This window comes from Sapajus apella, unplaced genomic scaffold (genome assembly GCF_009761245.1).
Source record: "Sapajus apella isolate SASKATOON/1434 unplaced genomic scaffold, GSC_monkey_1.0 scaffold26, whole genome shotgun sequence".
Lineage (NCBI taxonomy): Eukaryota > Metazoa > Chordata > Mammalia > Primates > Cebidae > Sapajus > Sapajus apella.
The window spans coordinates 18,652,302-18,665,055 of NW_022436966.1; the positions used below are offsets into that span (position 1 = coordinate 18,652,302).

At 39.8% G+C, this 12,754-nt stretch overlaps 1 protein-coding gene and 1 pseudogene across 4 annotated transcripts in view; both read right to left on the minus strand.

Annotated features, from left to right (window-relative positions):
- The window catches only part of SPTBN1 (spectrin beta, non-erythrocytic 1), a 214,328-nt gene that overhangs the window by 182,576 nt on the left and 18,998 nt on the right, over positions 1-12,754 (minus strand). The gene's annotated exons all lie outside the window — the stretch shown is intronic.
- Positions 1,105-3,915, minus strand: LOC116560633 (annotated as a pseudogene).

Sequence of the window (12,754 nt, forward strand, 5' to 3'; positions counted from 1 at the left end):
TTTTGGGGTGTTCTGTGAGACCAGCAAGAACAGTTAATGCTGAGGTTCTCTCATATTCTTATGGAAACACAGCTAGAATTATAAATATTTTAGGCTTGTAGGTCTTCTCGTTGATCCAGAAAAATCCAACTGATAAAAACCACAGTGGAACGTTATATCAAAGTAAAGGACATCTTCTATAAATCACCCACATTCTCAGGAGTATTTTCCAAAACATTCCCAATTAGAGACTGCTAAATGTATGCATACTCTTTGTAAAAGCTCTTGTCTGAAAGTGTCATCAGCTCTCAAATCAGAATTATGATTTTTATTTTTATTTTTATTTTGGAGACAGGTTCTCCTGTCTCTGTTGCCCAGGCTGCAGTGCAGTGGCACGATCTCAGCTCACTGCAACCTCCAACTGCCAGGTTCAAGTGATTCTCGTGCTTCAGTCTTCCAAGAACACACACCACCATGTCCGGCTAATTTTTGTATTTTTAGTAGAGACAGGGTTTCACCATGTTGGCCAGGCTGGTCTCAAACTCCTGACCCTCAGGTGATCTGCTTGCTTTGGCCTCCCAAAGTACTGGGATTACAGGTGTGAGCCACCACACCTGGCCTAGAATTACGATTTTAAAAATCTGCAACTTGCATCTGCATATTGCCATATATTTTTCAAAGTACTTTCAGTTAAATCATTTTCTTTTTTTTTTTTTCCTGAGACAAGCTCTCACCCTGTTGCCCAGATTGGAGCAGTGGCACAATGCTTTTTTGTTGTTGTTGTTGTTAAATAGAGAACAGGTCTCACTATATTGCCTAGGCTAGTCTTAAACTCCCGAGCTTAAGTGATCCTCCCACCTCAGCCTTCCCAAATACTGGGATTACAGGCATGAGCCACCAAATCCAGCCAATTAGAGCATTTTATTTGATCCCATTTTTGTCGCTCATTTCTCAATGTCAAATCCCAGCTTTAAAAATTATTTTTCTTAATTTTCTATTTCTAGAAAATTATTGTTATTTTAGCCTCTTACAAAGTGAGCCTTTGTAAGATTAATAACTTCATTAAAATTGAAAGTAGAAAAATAATTCACAGAAGAGTGTGAAAAATTCTGTTTTTTTTTTTTCCCTTTACAAAATGTACCATCTGGAGTTATTCTGCAGCCAAAAATATACAGGGAGATAGGACTTTTTTTATGGTGAAGGGAGGAGGGGAAACTAAATCATAAGCCACCAGGATGAGATAATGCACAACACTGAAATCTGAGAAAAAGGGTCCCGGAGATCATTCTCAAAGCTTACACTTAGCCTGTGTGACCACACAGGACCTGTGACACACCATCTTTTACAATGAAGAAAGAAATAGCACTCACAGAATGAAACTGGAGCGAAATTCGACAGGATGCCAAAAATAAACAATAAAAAGAAGTGGATTTTAAGAAGACAACTACAGTATGAGTCAGACATCACGGCAGTCCAAGGTGAAAACAGAGAGTCACTGACTCTCAGGGGTGCAAGGGATCTTAGAAAGGTCCTTAGTCTGGTCTTACCTCGGGCTGCCTTCAACTGCAAGGAAATCAGTTTCCCTAGTCCTCAGTTTCATCTGAAAATTGAGGCATCAGGGTATGGCCAGTGGGTCTCAAACTTGGACGCTCACTAAAATTACCTAGGAATTTCAAAATACAGACTCCTGGATCTAGTGCCTAGAAATTCTTATTCAAAAAGGATATGACATGGCCCAGAACCTATCATGTTCTTCAGGGACCCTCAGGTGGTTCTGATGTACATGTCTGGAAACCACCAAACAAGATGACCTTTAAAGTACCACTTCATGCTTTGGTTTTAATTGCAATTTAATCTTACTGCCAAGAACCTAGGTCTACTTATTTCGAGAAGACCATTCTGTGTACTACATTAAGAATCAAAAGATAGTACCTCACAACGCATGTAATCAAGGGCTTAGAGGTAAGTTTTCTACTTGTTCTTTGTTTTCTTGGATCAATCTCAACAAATTTTATAACAATGAAAAAAGACACAAAATAACATGTACAGCATAAGTCTGTTTATACAAAGTTCAAAACCAGTGTTTGCCACATTTTCAAATGGTTCAGCAAATAAAATATGTGTGTACGTCCATCTTTTGAGATATAAAGGAAACGTGGTAAAATGTGAACAATTGGGAATCTAGGTGAATACGTAAAAGTTCATACAACTATTTTGCTACCTTTTGGTAGGTTTGATGTTTTTCAAAATAAAAAAGATAGGAAAGAGTTTAAAAACCAGGCAAAGCTAATTTATATTGTTTAGGAGTACAAACAGGGGTAGTAAAAAAATTAAGAAAATAATTATCAAAATTCAGAATAGTGCCAATGCTGGGAAGAAAGATGAACTTGTGCTGACTACGAGCCTCGATGGGGTCTTCCGATGCTGGCAGTTTCTCCACCGGGGCTTATTACAAACACGTGTACTAAACTCTATAAATTCTATGCATCTTCTGTATGTACATTTCACAGGATGAAACAGGTAAAAACAATGTGATGAGGTATATAAAAATACGAAGAAAACTGCTATACACTTGTTAAACATTATTTGAAAATTGCTTTTGCTTTGTAACAAGCAAACATAAGTCTCGGTATTTTTGCTATGAGTCATTTACTTGAGATCACTTATCAAAAGGCACTTATTGAGGACCAAATTTTGAGGCTAGCAATATAATAATGTCATCTTATTTGTATATGAGCGAGTTCTTACATAACCATCAATTCTGAATCTGGTTTAGTTTGATATTAGGTAATGTATCGTATACAATTTATATTGTTGATGTATAAAATTTGTTTTTCTATAGCTTCTTCTGATTTCTTCATTAGAATTTTTTTTGTTTTTTAACTTTTTCAAAAATCAGCACAATTTTTTCCTTTGAAATTAAATAGATTACTTGGTTTCCAACATTTAATGATGTCTATCATCATAAAAAGTTTTCACCTAATGGAATTATTTAAGCAATATTATATTAATGGAAAACATTATTCTCAGGGCTAATTACTAGGTGCCTTTGACGTGTACTTATTTGCATTTGCTGTATGCATGACATACTACTGTTTTACAGTACAATGAATTGCAGAGCAACGATGATTCAATAAATGTACATCTATTTACATCTATTTTGCACACTTGCATAACCTAAGCATTTTCTCTGAGAAGCCGTCCCTGAGTTTCAGCCTAGATCCAATTCCTCTGACATGTGTTCACAAAGCTGCATACTTTTCCTTCACAGTATTAAGTATCTAATGCCACATTTCTTTGTTAATAATTATTAATGTCAGTCTACCCAGTACACTAGAGCGCCATTGCTTTCCTAGTGTTACAATAAATGAATTAGTGAAGTTATGCATCATTAGGATTTCACAGTTATCTTTTAAGAAATACTCAAAGTCAAAGTTTGGTCAGAATTTCACATTCTTAAATTGACTTTTAATATCGTGATATTAATTCACTTGATGGTCTCCTCCTGTATCTTCTAAATCAATATCGAAATCGAAATTATCATCCCTTCTTTCATTTCTTCTGCAGCTTCTTCCATGGTTGTAACTTAGATTATTTTCAATACTTTCTGTTTTTTCTGGTTCTTTATTGAACAGAATAACAATGTCTTCTTTCTTTCCACATTTTGTGCAAACTTCAAGTTCATAGGCGCATGGCCTACACAAGTGATAAGAATCTTCCACTGTCTTTTATAAACATTTAATACATTTTTAAGGTTTTGATAATGATTTGTATTTTTTGTATGTTACAAACACTCAATAACTTCTTTATAGCGCTGACACACTCCATCAGGAAGTTTTGCATTAATTTTCTTGGTCTTAACACTCTTATTGAACTGGTCATTTTTGAAGCTAAACATATTCTGGTGCCTGAGGCCTGGAATGAGCCACGTTGCCTTTCTGGACCACCCGGCGCCAGCATGGGCACAAGGATGAAGGGAAAACCAAGGAACTACTCCCAGGAATTAACACTTCTCTACTTGTCCTTTAAAATTCTATCCTACAAAAGGCCTAAAACGTCCATTAGCACAGAGAAACAGTGGCACCCTGAAGAGTTATCAGGATGGCTATTCCAGAAGACACTCACCATCAACACCGGCTTTCATATTACTCCTCTTAGCATTTCTTTTTAGTCTTTCCCATATTCCTGGTTCTTAGGAGAAGTTAACATTTCCTACCTAGCTCTCCGAGCTTGAGGAAAGAGAATATAGAAAATCAGGCAAAATAGAAGTGTGAAACATAATTTAAAATAGCACATGAGTATTAACAAAAAGTCTAAAACTTACTGACAATGGGAAAGGAAGGAGGGCATGCCTCTTCTGGCAGTCAAAAGCGGGACAGAACTGAATGAGAGAAAAATACACACAATTCTTAAGCGTACAAAAGTCCTAGGAGGGTCTTGATCATTTATTCCATCAAAGGCAGTTAATACCGTGCAGTTGGCACTTGCCAATACACATATTTGGTTTGTTTTTTGTTTTTCAGACAGGGTCTCACTCTGTCCCCCAGGCTGGAGTGCAGTGGTGCAATCACAGCTCACTGCAACCTCTGTCTCCTGGGCTCAAGTAATCCTCCCACCTCAGGCTCCCAAGTTGCTGGGACCACAGGCATGCACCACCATGCCCAGCTAATTTTTTATTTTTTGTAGAGATGGAGTTTCACCATGTTTCCCAGGCTCGTCTCGAACTCCTGGGCTCAGGTGATCTGACTGCCTCAGCCTCCAAAAGTGCTGGGATTACAGGCATGAGCCACCATGCCCAGCCCCAATACAGATATTTGGATACAACCCCATCAAGAACACGAACCTGACCAGCGGAACAAAGCAAGAAGGGAATGAAGTCTGCTGCTGTGCTCACACTTCATCCTGGATTAACAGCACACAATGACAAAACAGAAAAAACTCTCCGAAATGACTCACAGACCCCGTGAAGCCACTGGGAGTCACACCCCTAAATCACCCGAGTGCCTTTAATTCATGCATTCTCAGAGTTCTTCCTACACATTTCCCGCACCCAGGAAGACTTGGCATTTTCTTTACAGCAGGCTCGTGGAAAGCAACAGAAATCTGTTCCTGGGGAGGTGCTAACGTCCAGCAAAATGCAGGAGGCAGGAAGGCACAGCGAAGAGCCCGGATGGAACAGACCGACTGCTGGCCTCCAGACAGCCCCTCCATGTGAGGGTTTCTCACGCCTGCAGGAGGAAGAACCTCTACAAAGGTCCTGCTGAGGGAAGCATGGTATAGAAAATCCACATCCTTTGCCATACTTCATCTTTCCTGTAACCCCTCACTCTTCCGTGACCCTACCCTCCTGGGATCTTATGTGCTATGTCTCAACAAACACGGGACATAATTGATTCCATTCTCCACCCTTGGTGCCCAGCCCTCCAAGAACATGGGGGCCCACAATGGGAGTTTATTTCATGGGAAATATGTGCTAGCACTGTGCCTGTTTCCCACACACTAGAGATGAGCCAGGAGAGGTAATTACTGAGGCTGGTCTTTCTCCAGCAGAAGAGATAAAATCTGCTCTCACCTAGTCTAACCCCAATACTCAGGCTTCAGTCCTTTCCTGGGCATTCCTCGGCTCTGAAAGAATAAAGCTGCATTCTCTCTTCCCTGGCCTGGCCTCTTTGGGGTCACATTTGCCTGCCTCCAGTCCTCACCACACCCCTTCAGGCCGGCCGGCTTTAAACAGGGCCTTTCTGTAAGATGTGACACACAATCCATTGCACCAACTGCTGCGGGGCTCCGGGTGCCAAAAGACCATTGAGAAAAAGGCCGCTTAAAAAAGTATGGAGTAACTGAGCACGGCCAAGTCCCGTGGGATTAGCTCTATTCCAAGCCTGCCCTTCCTGTGTCAGGCTTCTCAAATGTTCATGCTCCTCCCATGTTTTGTTGACATCCTAGATCTAGGCTGCCCAATGCAACTGTCTGCTGTGATGGAAATGTTCTATACCTGTACTACTCGATATGGTAGTCATGAGCCATGTGTGGCTGTTGAGCATTTGAAATGTGGCTAGTGTGACTGAGGAAATGAAGTTTCAGTTGACTTCATTTTAATTCTTGTAAACGTAAGTAACTTTCTTGTGCTCATGGTTCCCTACTGGACAGAACAGGCTAGAGACATCATTCTGAGGGCAGGCCAGAGGATAACATGCATACTTGGCTTACGTTAGAATCATCTGAGGACCTCCTGCAAGTCCTGGTGCACATTTCATACCCCAGACAATTAAATCAGATTCCCTGGAAGTGGAACCCAGACATCTGCATTTTTTTCTTTTTTTTCTTCTGTACAGATGAGTTCTATGTTGCCCAGGCTAGTCTTGAACTTCTGGGCTCAAGCAATCCTCCTTCCTCAGCCTCCCAAAGCACTGGAATTTCAGGCATGAGCCACCATGCCCAGCTGACACTTGCATTTTTTAAGCCTCCTCAGGGGATGCCAATGTGCTGCCAAGATTGAGGATCAATGTCCCAAAATGTGAAATGTCTACCATTAATAGTCAATCCCTATCCAACCAGACATTTCAAATACTAAGCCATGTAAATAATGAGGCCAAGTATTCCACCCACCATGCCATCTTGTGACATTGTGCCAAACCTCAGGCTCATCAAGAGCAAAACCATGTTCAAACACTGGGCTGCTAAAGGAAGCCATGAGGAGGAAAGGAGACAGATTAGAAAAGAAGGTAAAAGGAGGAAGCCAAGAGTTTTACAAATAACTGTCAGTATACAAAGCCTGGCTAGCATGAATCTTTATATATAAATAATTCATTTTCTGGAAAGTCACCAGTTAACAACAAAATACACCTCCAAATCTAGTACTTTGAACAAACAGCTTCAATTGGATTCCTTCCCTTGGCTACCCCATCCAAACACTATCTGTGCCTAAATAGTAAGCTCTTACCACTATGGATTTTTCTTCAAAAGATTATCTGAAACCTGTGCTTTTTCACTGGGGACATTAAACTCTTTAAATAGCAGCAATTAAAAAGCCAGTATTCGTCCAAAATCCATTTGCTCTGGCTCATTCTTGTCCAGTAGGCACAATCTGAACCTTTACTTGCCATTACTAATTTCGCCAAGTGTATCATTAACCTGGTGAAGCTTTTCCTCAGGGACCTGGTTTAACAGAGGCATCATACCCAGAGTTAAAAACACACACACACACACACACACACACACACACACACACACACACACAGTCACTCAGGTTTCTGCAGCCTCTAATGTTACAATCAGCATTTCCCAAAGGCATGCCATGCCCTTCAGGTTGACTGCTGATAGAGTTTCCAAAGCTGGGGCAAAAAGCTCACCAGCATTTTCTAGGCAGCACTGCTGAAAATCAAAAACAGCAAGAGGGATTCTAATGGTAAGAGTATTTGAAGGTTACTTTTTTTTTGTTTCCCCCAAACCTGTTATTCATTTCTGGGATTTTCTTATCATCATCATCATTATTATTATTTAGAGATGTGAGTTTTGCTTGTTGCCCAGGCTGGCCTCAAACTCCTGGGCTCAAGTAATCCTCCCACCTCAGCTTCCCAAGTAGTTAAGACTACAGGTGCTTACCATGGTGCCAAGCTGAATGTCACTTTTAATGACAATAAAAGTTGTTCCCTGTACATTGACAAATGATATATAAATGACCTCAATTTAATCCACTCCCCAAATTATTTAATATTACTAAAGTAATTCAATTACAAAACCGAGAACTCCTAGAGTTGGCCTGGGCTTCAATAAGTCATCTTAACTAACGGACTCCCCTCCAAGGAGAAAGAAATGGCTTCAGTTCATCCACACTCACAGCCAAGAAGTTCTCAAAGAGCAAATGTAATCCCTGCTGCTGCAGCAAACCAAACTCAACCCTTTTTCATCTTGGCCTTTGTGGGAACCAACAGCAGCAACTCAGTAACAACTTCTCAACCATCCATTCCAATGCAGAGTAGACAACATGGACTTTTTAAAAAATTAACACAATACTTACAAAAGGATCTGGACTACACATTTCATATATATCTGAATGTGGGTTACACGGAATAGAATAAAAATTCTTTCTGGATCACAAAACTAGGATTGCCAGATAAATAGTAGACATCAAGTTAAAGCTGAATTTCAGATGAACAATGAATTTTTAGGATAAGCATATCTCAAATACTGCATAATACATACTAAAAAATGATGTGCTGTTTACGTGAAATTAAAGTTTAACCAGACATTCCGGCTTCTTTTTTGTTTGATTTTGTTTTTCCTAAATCTGGCAACTCTGCATATCACTACACTGGAAAAAAAACCAACTTTTAAAAGAGGCAGGAAGGAGGTCTAGCTTCACCACTCCCCACCCACTCAACCTCCCCAACCTCCCAACCATTCCTATATCTTGGCGCCAGCTGTTCAAAAGGTGCTCTCCAGTGTAGATGCTAATTAGACACAACCTGATAAATGACTTCCCCAACACCCAGCCATCTCTGCGCCACAGGTGCTAATTATACAATTAAGTGCCAGATATACAGGTAGCTGAAAAAGTAAAAGTCAATTTTATTTTCTGAGCCTTTATCTGAGTAAAGGGCTCAGATAAAGCAAGCAAATGAGTTTGGGCAGGTGCCATAAATGGAAAAAGCCATTAGTAAACATTAATGTTATTAAAAGCAAAGTGCTCAGAAGGCTTAAGTAGGAAGATCACTTGAGCATAGGAGTTACAGGACTGGGCAACATAGTGAGACCTCGCCTCTTGGGGGAGAAAAAAAAAACAAAATTAGCTTGGGAGAAATAAAGACAATAGAAAGGGAATTGAATACATAAGTGGTTATTTCACGAATTAAGTATCCTAAATAATTTTTTTAAATAGCTAAATCTGTTGTACAGTTGTGTGTCAAACAACATTCCAAAACTTCACACATTTTATCGCATTTAATCTTAACACCCCAGGAAGTGAGTCATGTCCATTTCACAATGTGAAGAAACCAAGACACCAAGATTAGGTAACTTGCTTAACACCAGAGTGACCGTGTTACCTGGTTTGCCTCAGATCATCCTAGTTTATGCCTGCTCTCCTGGTACAACTATTATAAGTATCTCCTTTCATTCTCATAAATTATCTAGTTTGGATAATAAATTATGTCTTTACCTACCAAAGACCACAGTCAATAACTGGCAGAGGCAGGGTTCCAACCAGGCACTGTGGCTCCAAGAAACAGAACTCAACCACTGTAAAATACTCCCTCCCAAGTCCTACCTTCCACGGAAGAGGACTGAACAATAGGATTTATTTTTTCACTTTTACCAATCTTACCTTAGATTTCCTACATGGTTACAAACCAATTGAGCAGGGGGTGGTAAGGGTCATGTTTTTCATAACTATACTTCATCCGCCTTTAAATCATTGGTATAGACAGCATAAGTCATCTGCAGGCAGAGAAGACTCTGCAGTCAGCCTCCACTGACATCCTTGGGCCTGAAAATGATTAAACATTCCAACTTGTCAAAGTACCTGGTCAAATATTTAACCAGATCTTTTTCTATTTTAAAACGACCTTCACCTTCCTTCAGCTGGCCAGGCAGCCAGGACACTCAGTTGTTTATAACTTTCATTAAAACAAAGGTGGACATGCAGTAGGTTCTGGCTTTTAGTTCCATATACAATGGGCTTTCCTCTCTTTCCTACTAATAAAACATATATATACACACATATACATACACACACACTCACATATACATACATATATCTTTTTTTACCTTTGGTATTGTGTATTTTCAAAACACTTTCTATTTTCCCAGCAAATCTTTAACCATTCACGCTATTACTAGTTTGACTATACGAAAACAGCAAACATGAGCATAAACTTGTAGGCTTACTTCACTTATGTAATTTTAAAATGCATCACAAGTGGTCGTAAGATGTCTTTCAAGGTTCAGCACATTGGAAATAGCTGCAAGGACACCAAGTATTTCCAATAGTGTCAGCCCTTACTCCTGTGTGAAGCGGTGTGACTGCATCTAGCCTCTGTGAGCTCCAGACTCTCCTCTGATACAATCATGTGGATGTGCTAAGATCCACGGGGTTTGGCCCAGCCCCAAAACTTCCAATTCTGTTATCCTCTACAATCTTTCTGAATGTGAGCTGCAGCCTGCAATGTGAAAACATTGCTCTTCCACGAAACTCCCTAACATTTGAACTGGTCCAGATGGTGGCCCATGAGGGTACCCACTACAGATCCCTGAAGGGTGAGGAAAAAAAACAATCCTCTCTCAAAGGCAGACTTACTCCAAGGCTACCATCACTGGAACCGGATATAAGCATCTGAGGGCATCAAACATGAGCATTCTCCTAAGAGAGTGAAATCTTGTCTCCCCAAGAAGACCTGCCATAGACAAGGGCCCTGGAACCAGGATAGGGCAGCTCTGTGGTGCAGGTTCCCATGCTTGTCATATCTCTGGATATATTAAGCCTGATTCCTGTCAGCCCCAGACCATGTGAAAAATGTTTTATTACTGTTTGTTTTTGTGATGGGTCATGAATGCTTTTTCCACAACGATACTAAAATCAACAAAAAGAAGACTGGGAAGTACAGCCCTGAACAAAGTTTTCCCTGCCTCAAATTCTCCCAAGTCACATTTAAAAAGCAAATCTACTACCAGTTTTTTTTTTTTTTTTGAGATGGAGTCTTGCTCTGTTACCCAGGCTGAAGTGCAATGGCGTGATCTCAGCTCACTGCAACCTCCATCTCCTGGGTTCAAGCAATTCTCTTGCCTCAGCCTTACAAGTAGCTGGGATTATAGGCGTGCGCTACCACACCTGGCTAATTTTTGTATTTTTAGTAGAGATGTGGTTGTACCATACTGGCCAGGCTGGTCTCAAACTCCTGACCTCTGTCTGTCTACCTCAGACCCCCAAAGTGCTGGGATTACAGATGTGAGCCACCACGCCCGGCCTCCCAATCAGTCTTAATTGTAATGGCAGCAGCAAAAGAGTAGAATGGGGCTGTGAGGTAACGGACAGGTTTAAAAGTGTGTTTCCTGTTATGAAACAGAAATTGCCCTTCACACTTGTTTACTCACAAAGGAAAAAGGAAAATGAAACAGAAAATGAAAAAAGAATTCTTGGCCTGGATTTCACGTGATTTTTAATAGAAAGTGAACCCATCATTTAAAAGAAAGCTAATGCCCAAAATCTGAAAGTCTGGGGAGTTAGAGTTTAGTCTTTATAAGGTTTTACCCGTGTACTGTAATAAAACAGGGGTGGGGAGTCCTTCTTACCTAAAGTTTATTACAGAAAGTTTACAGCCACATTTAAGTGAAAACTTCCATACTGAGATTTGTTACATACGCAGGCATAAAATCCCTGGCAACAAATGTTGTGTTTAAATTCAAAGTCTTCTGGTAGAGAAATACTTAATACCTCTTGACAACAGTTATCTCTCTGTTTCTTATCAGAGCCTTCATTTCAGTAGTGTCTCATTTCAAAACTTCTAGAAAACTTGCTATAGAAAGTCAAAGAGAACTAAAAAACACTGAAGTCAATAAAAAACACACTCTGTGTTTGGGCCATCTGTCCAAACCAATTTAATTGTTTTATAACCACTAAGATATGTGGTCAAGGTTTATTTACCTTTCTCTTTTCAATGGAAAGTTTAGAACTTACCATTGAATGCAACAAAATAAAGAAAAAGTCCTGTGGATTCAACACGGGCATGTAACCAGTAACAACAATTTTTCAAAAACACCACCTTTGATTCCTAATAGTAGAAATCTCTCTCTTTAAATAGTCAATTCTTCTAACAAACAATAAAAACAAAGCTTCTTCCCAAGGCAAGTATTACTGAAAATGCAATTCCAAATATTTGCTTTGCATGAGAACAAATTAGACAACTTAGGGTATCCTAAAGCATATTCTAGGAAATCCTGCATTGAAGAGAGGCTATGAAAAGAAAGAAAAGAATTCAAAAGTCAGGTAAGTTTGGGAAACATCGTGTGTTACTCTCCACTTCTAGAATGCCTGTTAGGACATAACAACTCTGAGACGTCTTTCACTAAAGAAGCCTAGTACATGCTAAGCCCAGCATTCTCCACATTTACTTGACCAGGAAATGCCCTTTATAAATAGCACATGTTAATATACTGCAAAACTGGTGCTTCAAAGAAGCTGATGGGAAATGCTGGATTAGACGATATTATCTACACTGTTATCTATGTTTAGTTTGAAACTTTTAATGATCACACATATCCAGTCTCTTCTCTTTGTGGTCACATGGGAGGATTACTCTTGCCTGTTCCCCTAGCATTTGGGTGGGGCATTTGACTATTATGATCAATGGCCTGTATCCAGCCCATAAGCCCACAGTCCTTGAGTAAGGATGGCAGAGCCCCCTACCACCATACAACAGAGAATATGAGTGGAAAATACACATCTGTGAGTTTGAGCCACTGAGATTTTGGAGATCTTTGTTACTGCAGCACCAGCCTAACCTGTCTGATACACTATAGAAGGGAATTTTTCTTAAATAAACCTACATATAGTGACCAAAAGTGACAAAATCAATAAACAGAGAAATGTGGAATAAGCATACAACAAGAATGAATCTTCAAGAGGCCATTTTGGTCTAAAGAATCTCAATTCAAGCACTAAAGAGCAGTGAATTAAAACTAAACACTTTGGTATGGATTAATTTAAAGTCATCAGGTTTTGTTTGTTTGGAGTTTGTGGAGGTTGTGCCTTTGACACAAGAAAACTAAAACTCTATTA